Below are 9907 nucleotides of genomic sequence, written 5' to 3' on the forward strand. Positions count from 1 at the left end.
TGCACCATTTGCCACAAGGGACTTGACCTGCTTCGAAATGGCCTTGGATTGCGCTGGTTTCAGTGGGTACTGTGGTTTCCTGGGTAGGGGAGCTCCAGGCTTCAGTTCCACCATAATTGGGGGTACCTTTTTAAACGTCCAATATCTTCGGGTCCTGTGGACCATAGACAACTTGGGATTCTGCTCAGCACATCCGGTGCCATGTAGAATGTACCATTGACTTGTAAGACCGGACACACTGGGTAGAGGCGGCTCACTCAAGGCGTTGGCCTTCCATTTGTCTAATTTTGGTGTACCAATATGGCCGCCTCCAGGAAGTGTACTGGGCTGGGCAGGAAGGGACAAAACAGGAGCAGCAAGATGGCTGCCATCAGGAAGTGTACTGGGCTGGGCAGGAAGGGACAAAACAGGAGCAGCAAGATGGCTGCCTTCAGGAAGTGGGCTGGGCAGGGCTGGGGTGGTGGGCATAAAGTAGGCAATAGATGAAGGGCAGTGCTGTCCCTCCCCTCCTCCACCCCACATTCCAACATAGGGCGGTGGTTTTAGCACACACTTCCATTTACAATTTTGTGATACAAATACATTATACAATTGCCATTTTCTTGAATTTCTTCCAACTATCCTTCTTTATACAACACTTTTCCAATTCTGTACAAAACTTCTGTCACGTTCAGCAAACCTTTATCACATAACATTCCTCTCTGTTCCTACAATGATTTATGCCAGTCCTGACCTTCAGCTTACAAACTTTCGCTACTTACTATAACTTTAACTGCTTCACTTCCTTCACAATATGACATGCCAGTAATCCTTTTCAATATTTTAACACATTAATGGTACACATAAACAGTTTATTTTTATTTTTTTTCCCTGTAGCAATACCTGTTCTGTCCACTACTCTTTGTGGATAACTTCGGCTACATTATACCAAACTTCTTGCTGTCCTCAAGCACATGTTTGTCAACTAAGACATCTTTCTTCTCTTTTTTTTTTTTCGCCATACCTCCTTATCTTTAATTCCACATACTTTTCCTTTTCTCTCTCTGCAACCAGGTCACATGCTAACATTCCTTTCTAGGGGTCTTATCAGCGTCTGACCCATCTCCTCCCGTCTTCTCTGTCCTTCCTAACAGGAATCTAAGACACTTCACAGGCTGCTGTCCAGACTTTCCTTAACCCTTAAGAAACCCCAACCTTCTGTTATGAATGGCAAACATTAGCTTACAGACACACATTTAGGACATAACATAGCAGTCTATCTTGGTGGGCTCTGAGTACAGACCACTGAGTAACTCATCGTAACCCACACAAACAGTTATGGCACCCGCTGTCACACTACCGTGACGCATATCCGACACCTCCTCTGTTGTGGTCAACACACAAGGTTACCACACACCCAGAGAAATTATGTGTCAAAACCCTCAGTAGGTCCACTCCTCTGCCACCTCAAGACTGATACATAAAAACACACAACAGAGACCCAGGTAACAGATAAGCACATGCAGGTATATTTAAATAAACTCCGGGCATACAAGGTTACCTGCCTTTAGTGACCTTTAGCAGCCGTACTAGGCACAGGTATGAATCAACAACAAAGACAGGATAAGCAATGGTAAGATAGCAAAATATATCTTACCATGCTCCGAGAGGTGATCAAGCTCTCCGGCCTATCCAGTTTGACTGACACCGAACGCCTTTTCATGGCGGCTGGCTGCAGGTTCATTATTCAGTTCCCGGGTTTCTTGGCACCAAATTGTTTTAGTCATGGACTTAATCATCCAGTGCTTATCTGTTCCTGTCCAAAATTTATGACGCTGGCCAGCTTGTGGAATGTGCGCACATAAAGAAACTCACACTGACACCTTTGGTCTGTGAAAACTTCTCTCTAATTTATTGAAATGAAACCGTGAGCTTATATATGAAAAATGATGCGAACATCACGTGATAACAGCATAAGCATTATATTAGTCTTTGATTGGTCACTTTACAGGAAAACAATCTCCGTCATGGTATAGGTGTGATCTTCTTCAGTCTTATCTTAAAAAGAGAAAAACATTCTTTTGTCTTCCAAATCACACGATGGGAGGGGGTCTGTTCCTGTGAGCAAATATTTCTTAAGCAAGGATTTCTTAAAGTACCACAAAGCCCAGCAGGCAGAAAATATTCACACAACATATGTATTAAAGTATAAAAGTAAATATTTATAAAACTTATAGAAATAGCGTATATATATATATATTCAATAGGAAACGAAATAGGCATTTTACCAAATCCATCACAATGGGACCGTCTGCTGGTGTGAAATTTGAATACTTGTGTGTCTCTCGTTACTAAATGTAGATTGCCCCGCCCTGTGTCATTATGCAGGGAGGGGGGATTGCCCCCACCCTGTGTCATTATGCAGGGAGGGGGGACTATCCCCTGAGTGTATATATCTTGTATCTGTGTTCAAATAAACTAGTCTACCTCCTGGTTTACTTCAAGACTGGTGTCATCTAGTCTTGTATGGTCGGCTGTGGTATCGGTGTTCGGACAGGGAAGCAGTCCGAAGTACCCAAGCGCAGTCTGGGGTCCATTTCCGTTACATTGGTGGCAGCGGTGGGATTGTGCTTCCTGGCTGTGAACATGTCCAAACCACCACCGGGATTCAAGATCAGGAAAGGAGACGTCGGTCACCCCAGTGGAGATGTGGACCTGGTATCAGAGTTCCTGGGGCTGCTGTGGATCGTTCTTGCATCATACCCCAGGACTGTGTCTGCGGATGAGTACCTGGAGCTCAGGCAGCGGATTCGGGTGGTGCTTTGGAGTGGAACCCTCCATGTTGCTGGTATGTACAAGGGCAAGTGCTATCCAACCCCAGGGGAACGGGCCAGGGACCAATGGAAGTTACAGATACCATTCCTGGGACAGCGACCCCAGGAGCAATGGATGACTGAGTTGGACAGGCTGGTCCAGCAGGAGATAGAGCTGGACAACCGATAAAAGGCTCTACAATGGTACGCAGAGCAGGAATATTTAGGGGTGACAACAGAATGTTCTCCGGAGGGATATGACTTTAGTCGCCCTGGTTTGCTGTGGGAGAGTCTTACAGATCTTTTTGTGTTTTGCGATGAAGGAGAACCTACCCTTGAGGACCTGCGAGAAGACAGAGAGGCTATGTTTGGTGTCACAGGGGTCTCAGGGCTTGAACCAGATCTGGAAAACCTGCTGAAGAAAGAACAGCATCTGGAAAGGGCATACAGGCAACTGCTAAAACATGTTCAGCAGCATGCCCAAGAATCAGCAGTGGAAATTCCAGAGATTGCCGTCCCCAAACCTGAAGAGCTGACAAAAGGACAGAGCTCTGCTAGTCTCTGCCCAGCACTGGTAACATCTTCTGGGTTCCACGGACAGGAGATGGTGAACCCCTATCCCCAGACAGCAGTTCCAGAAACTGGGGATTTGATTGACTTTTCTGCTGAGGAGGAACCAGCCGGCGCGCCTCCAGCAGAAGAGCTGGCATCAGGGCCTGGCGTGGGTGACCTTTGCCCACAACAATCAGCACTTCAGGAGCTACAGGAAGAGGATGCAATCTGCACCTCACAACGGCAGCTTGAGCTGATGTCTGTGGATGGGACTTCGGTCTCCACTGACAACCCCAGAAAAGGGTCTGGCATTGGGACAGGAGGATGTCAGCCTTACTTTACAAAAACTGGGGGATGTCCATCAAGTCAAAGTGGATGAGACTACAGTCACCACCTGGATACCCCAGGGATGCTGGGCAGTCAGCCCAGATCCCCCACCGCATGATGGAGTCGGCCCAGCCACCCTGTCTTCTCTCCAGCGGCTGAGAGGACTTCAGGGAGAAGGATCAGTCCGTACTTCTCTCCAGCGGCAGGTATGTTATACGAGAGAGGCAGAGGGTGGCTGGGTGAGTAATCCCCCCTTGTGAATTTTACATGGAGATCATATCCCCCCTTATGTATTATACATGGAGATCATATCCCCCCTTATGTATTATACATGCAGATCATATCCCCCCTTATGTATTATACATGGAGATCATATCCCCCCTTATGTATTATACATGGAGATCATATCCCCCTTATGTATTATACATGGAGATCATATCCCCCCTTATGTATTATACATGGAGATCATATCCCCCTTATGTATTATACGTGGAGATCATATCCCCCCTTATGTATTATACATGGAGATCATACCCCCCCTTATGTATTATACATGGTGATCATATCCCCCCTTATGTATTATACATGGAGATCATATCCCCCCTTATGTATTATACATGGAGATCATACCCCCCCTTATGTATTATACATGAAGATCATATCCCCCCCTTATGTATTATACATGGAGATCATATCCCCCTTATGTATTATACATGGAGATCATATCCCCCTTATGTATTATACATGGAGATCATATCCCCCCTTATGTATTATACATGGAGATCATATCCCCCCCCCCTATGCATTATACATGGAGATCATATCCCCCTTATGTATTATACATGGAGATCATATCCCCCCCTTATGTATTATACATGGTGATCATATCCCCCCTTATGTATTATACATGGAGATCATATCCCCCCCTTATGTATTATACATGGAGATCATATCCCCCCCTTATGTATTATACATGGAGATCATATCCCCCCTTATGTATTATACATGGTGATCATATCCCCCCCTATGTATTATACATGGAGATCATATCCCCCTTATGTATTATACATGGAGATCATATCCCCCCTTATGTATTATACATGGAGATCATATCCTCCCTTATGTATTATACATGGAGATCATATCCCCCCTTATGTATTATACATGGAGATCATATCCCCCCATTATGTATTATACATGGAGATCATATCCCCCCCCCCTTATGTATTATACATGGTGATCATATCCCCCCTTATGTATTATACATGGAGATCATATCCCCCCTTAATCTCCTCTTCTCAGTAGAGAATACATTCAGTTCCTCTAATCTCTCCTCATAGCTGATCTCCTCCATGCCTCCTATCAGTTTGGTTGCCCTTCTCTGCACTTTCTCCAGTTCCCTAATGTTCTTTTTGTGAATTGGAGCCCAAAACTGAACTGCATATTACAGATGAGGTCTTACTAATGATTTGTACCCGGGGGGGGGGATATCTCCCTCTCTGAAGTCTATACCTCCCCTAATACAAGAGAGGATTTTGCTTTCTTTAGAACCCGCAGCTTGGCATTGCTGCCATTATTAGGCTTGTGATCTGCCAGAACCCCCAGATCCTTCTCCACCATTGACCCCCCACCCCCAATTGTAACCCTCTAGTATGTATGATGAATGCATATTCTTAGCCCCCCCCCCCCCCCCCAAGTGCAGAACCTTACATTTATCATCATTAACCCTCATTGGCCCCCATAGTCCCCCAATCACACAGAGCATTGAGGTCGGCTTGTAAGTTGGAGACATCCTGTAAGGACGGTATTCCCGGCACAGCTTGGTGTCATCTGCAAAGACTGAGATCCCCGACACCATATTGTCTATAAATATATTAAAAAGTAAGGGTCCCAACACTGAACCCTGGGGTACCCCACTAATAACACTGAACCCTGGGGTACCCCACTAATAACACTGAACCTTGGGGTACCCCACTAATAACACTGAACCTTGGGGTACACCACTAATAACACTGAGCCTTGTGGTACCCCACTAATAACACTGAACCTTGGGGTACCCCACTAATAACACTGAACCTTGGGGTACACCACTAATAACACTGAGCCTTGTGGTACCCCACTAATAACACTGAACCTTGGGGTACCCCACTAATAACACTGAACCTTGGGGTACCCCACTAATAACACTGAACCTTGGGGTACACCGCTAATAACACTGAACCTTGGGGTACCCCACTAATAACACTGAACCTTGTGGTACCCCACTAATAACACTGAACCTTGGGGTACACCACTAATAACACTGAACCTTGGGGTACCCCACTAATAAGACTGAACCTTGGGGAACCCCACTAATAACACTGAACCTTGGGGTACACCACTGACACCCCTAGACCATTCAGAGTATGAATCATTAACCACTACTCTCTGAATACCATCTTTTATCCAGTTTTCTATCCATTTACATTTGGATTGTTCCAGCCTGTAGACTTTACCTTACACATTAGCCGTGTGTGGGGAACTGTGTCCAAATATACCACGTCCACCGCCACCCCTCTGTCCAAGTATACCACGTCCACCGCCACCCCTCTGTCCAAGTATACCACGTCCACCACCACCCCTCTGTCCAAGTATACCACGTCCACCGCCACCCCTCTGTCCAAGTATACCACGTCCACCGCCACCCCTCTGTCCAAGTATACCATGTCCACCGCCACCCCTCTGTCCAAGTATACCACGTCCACCCCTCTGTCCAAGTATACCACATCCACCACCACCCCTCTGTCCAAGTATACCACGTCCACAGCCCCCCCTCTGTCCAAGTATACCACGTCCACCCCTCTGTCCAAGTATACCGCGTCCACCGCCACCCCTCTGTCCAAGGATACCGTGTCCACCGCCACCCCTCTGTCCAAGTATACCACGTCCACCGCCAACCCTCTGTCCAAGTATACCACATCCACCGCCACCCCTCTGTCCAAGTATACCACGTCCACTGCCACCCCTCTGTCCAATTATACCACATCCACCACCACCCCTCTGTCCAAGTATACCACGTCCACAACTACCCCTCTATCCAAGTATACCAGTTCCACCACCACCTCTCTGTCCAAGTATACCACGTCCGCCACCACCCCTCTGTCCAAGTATACCACGTCCACCGCCACCCCTCTGTCCAAATATACCACATCCACCACCACCCCTCTGTCCAAGTATACCACGTCCACAACTTCCCCTCTGTCCAAGTATACCACGTCCACAACTACCCCTCTGTCCAAGTATGCCACGTCCACAACTACCCCTTGTCCAAGTATACCACATTCACAGCCACCCCTCTGTCCAAGTATACCACGTCCACCGCCACCCCTCTGTCCAAGTATACCACGTCCACAGCCACCCCTCTGTCCAAGTATGCCATGTCCACAGCCCCCCCCCCTGTCCAAGTATACCACGTCCACCGCCACCCCTCTGTCCAAGGTTTTGCTCACCTCCTCATCATATTTACCTCCTACTCTCTAGCTCCCTGGTCTCCACCTCCCACGCCCAACTGCAGGACTTCTCCAGGACTTCCCCCATACTCTGGAACTCCCTACCCCAATCCATCAGACTGTCACCTACCCTCTTCACCTTTAGGCGCACCTTGAAAACCCATATCTTCAGGGAAGCCTACCCCACCCTCACCTAACAGCCGATCTCCTTTACTCCTCCCACCACTCCATCCCCCACAGCCACTTCCTCATGTACCACTACCCCCTCCCTCCTAGATTGTAAGCTCCCAGGATCAGGGCCCTCAAACCCCTCGTGTATTGTATTGTTACTGTATTGTCTCATGTTCTGTCCAAACTACAATGTACAGCGCTGAGCAAACCTATTGGCGCTATATAAATACTGTATAATAATAATAATAATAATAATAATATTTGTTTGACAACTTCTATCTTTCATGAATCCATGCTGTCTGTTGCTTAAATATTTTTTTCCAGCTAGAACTCATCCGGCAGCAGAATCAACTTCAGGAGATGGTCCTGGCGCTTGCCTGACTCTCTTCAGTGCCCTGAAAACGTCTTCACACCAGTTGAACCTTTCCTTGAAGCTTTTGTTGATCCGATAAATGGCTGATGTAGGTGCAGCAATCCTGGCCTGTGAACCCCTTTTTGTGCAAAGCAATGATGACCGCACATGTTTGTTGTGTTATATTATTATAGATGTCCAATAGCTATCTATCTATCTATCTATCTATTATCTATCTATCATCTATCTATCTATTATCTATTATCTATCTATCTATTATCTATCTATTATCTATTATCTATTATCTATCTATCTATCTATCTATCTATCTATCTATCTATCTATCTATCTATCTATTATCTATCTATTATCTATCTATTATCTATCTATCTATCTATCTATCTATTATCTATCTATCTATCTATCTATTATCTATCTATCTATCTATCTATCTATTATCTATCTATCTATCTATCTATCTATCTCCTATCTATCTATCTATCTATCTATCTATCTATCTATCTATCTATCTCCTATCTATCAATCTATCTATCTATCATCTATCTATCAATCTATCTATTATCTATCTATCTATCTATCTATCTATCTATCTATCTCCTATCTATCTATCTATCTATCTATCTATCTATCTATCTGTCAAGGATTCGCTTAAAAACGATCACCCTGTCACGTGTCCACCACACGCCACGCCTACAGCGACTAGCTAACCGTGACGCACGCGTGCGGCCGCGACAGGGTGGTAAAGAGGGGATAATAAAGGAATTTACACTTAAATATCTCAAACCGTATATAAGATCAGCCGTGATACCTTTTCACAGCCCGCACTACCTCTGGCCACCACCAGATGGAGACTCCACTCCAATCCAGCTGGTCAACCACACACTGGCAGATACGATCTTACATACAACCTGGTGCCCTGATTAGAGTTGAGGACCAGCTTAGTAATCACACACCCTTCTAAAGGTCCCTTCAGCTATCCTAGCTTGAACCCCGGTGTTGATAACCCTTCCACTGTCCACACCCCCACACCAGACGCACCACAAAGGTAGCCTGCCACCACCCAACAGTTTATCCGCAGAATGGTCTGTTGAGACACCCCACACACACAGATCTCCGTCTGGCAGATCTGTTACCTTTGCAATCTGCGTGCAATCTGCCCACTCACAGTGCAGTTGCATACAGATTGGCGATGAGCTTAACCGAGCGTTTTAAAGGCACTAAAATACAATACAATATGACCCAATCTAATCTCTCTAATCTAGTCTCTCCGAAGATATGAGCACGTGCTTAAGTACACAGAAGTTCACTAATTAATTTTAAGATTTAATTTCCCAAAGTGGGCAGTGCATAAAATATGTACAAAATATAACAAGATACAGAAATACAAAAGATATAAGAAGACACACAAATGACTAATTACTATAAAATAAAAGGGAATAAAAAGACAGAATAACACTTTACCCTGCGGCTGGAGCAAGCCAGAAACTTGGCAATCCGCTAGTCAATCGAACCAGCTCCGTACGAATCACCCTGTCCAAATGTCCGTGCGTTCAATTTATTGCGATTTGGACATGGGCGGGACATTAGTCTTCGGCCAATTGACTCTGGGGGAGGTGGTCCTGACCTGCCCACAAGAGGTACTGTGTATGGACCTGCCCAAGTTCAATTGGGCCGAGACTGGCCTGAACACCAAGTCGGGGATTGGATTTCTGACACCAGCGCGTCAGTCTGATCGCAACAGTACCAATCACCATCCGACTGTCGCACCCCCGCGTCATCTAATCATTCCATGCATTTCCCTGGCTTCCTCCCCAAGCCACAAATATGATTCTTATATGTAAATGTAGCGCACAGAATGGCCTGCACAAAGGAAGCATTTCCATCTCTCTCCAACTAATATTTCATCTTTTATAAGAGATTAAACATACCCCTTTGATGAATATTACTTATAGAGCTTTCCACGTAAGGCAGACAGTCTGCTGTCACTGGTTTTCCTCAGAAGGTGATAACCTGATTGACACACAAAAGTTGTCACCTCCAGGAACCTGGCTTTAGACTAATTAATGCTAAATGATGATTGGGTCTGTAAGGCCTATGGAGTAATTGTCTATACATACACATCTGACCCCAGACCATTTGTACCTTCTATTCATTTCCCTACTGCCCAGGGGGCTCAATGTACATCCTTAATGACCAGAATGTTC

This window comes from Staurois parvus, unplaced genomic scaffold (assembly GCF_062004578.1).
Source record: "Staurois parvus isolate SC_StPar_1 unplaced genomic scaffold, SC_StPar_1.0 ptg001265l, whole genome shotgun sequence".
Classification (NCBI taxonomy): domain Eukaryota; kingdom Metazoa; phylum Chordata; class Amphibia; order Anura; family Ranidae; genus Staurois; species Staurois parvus.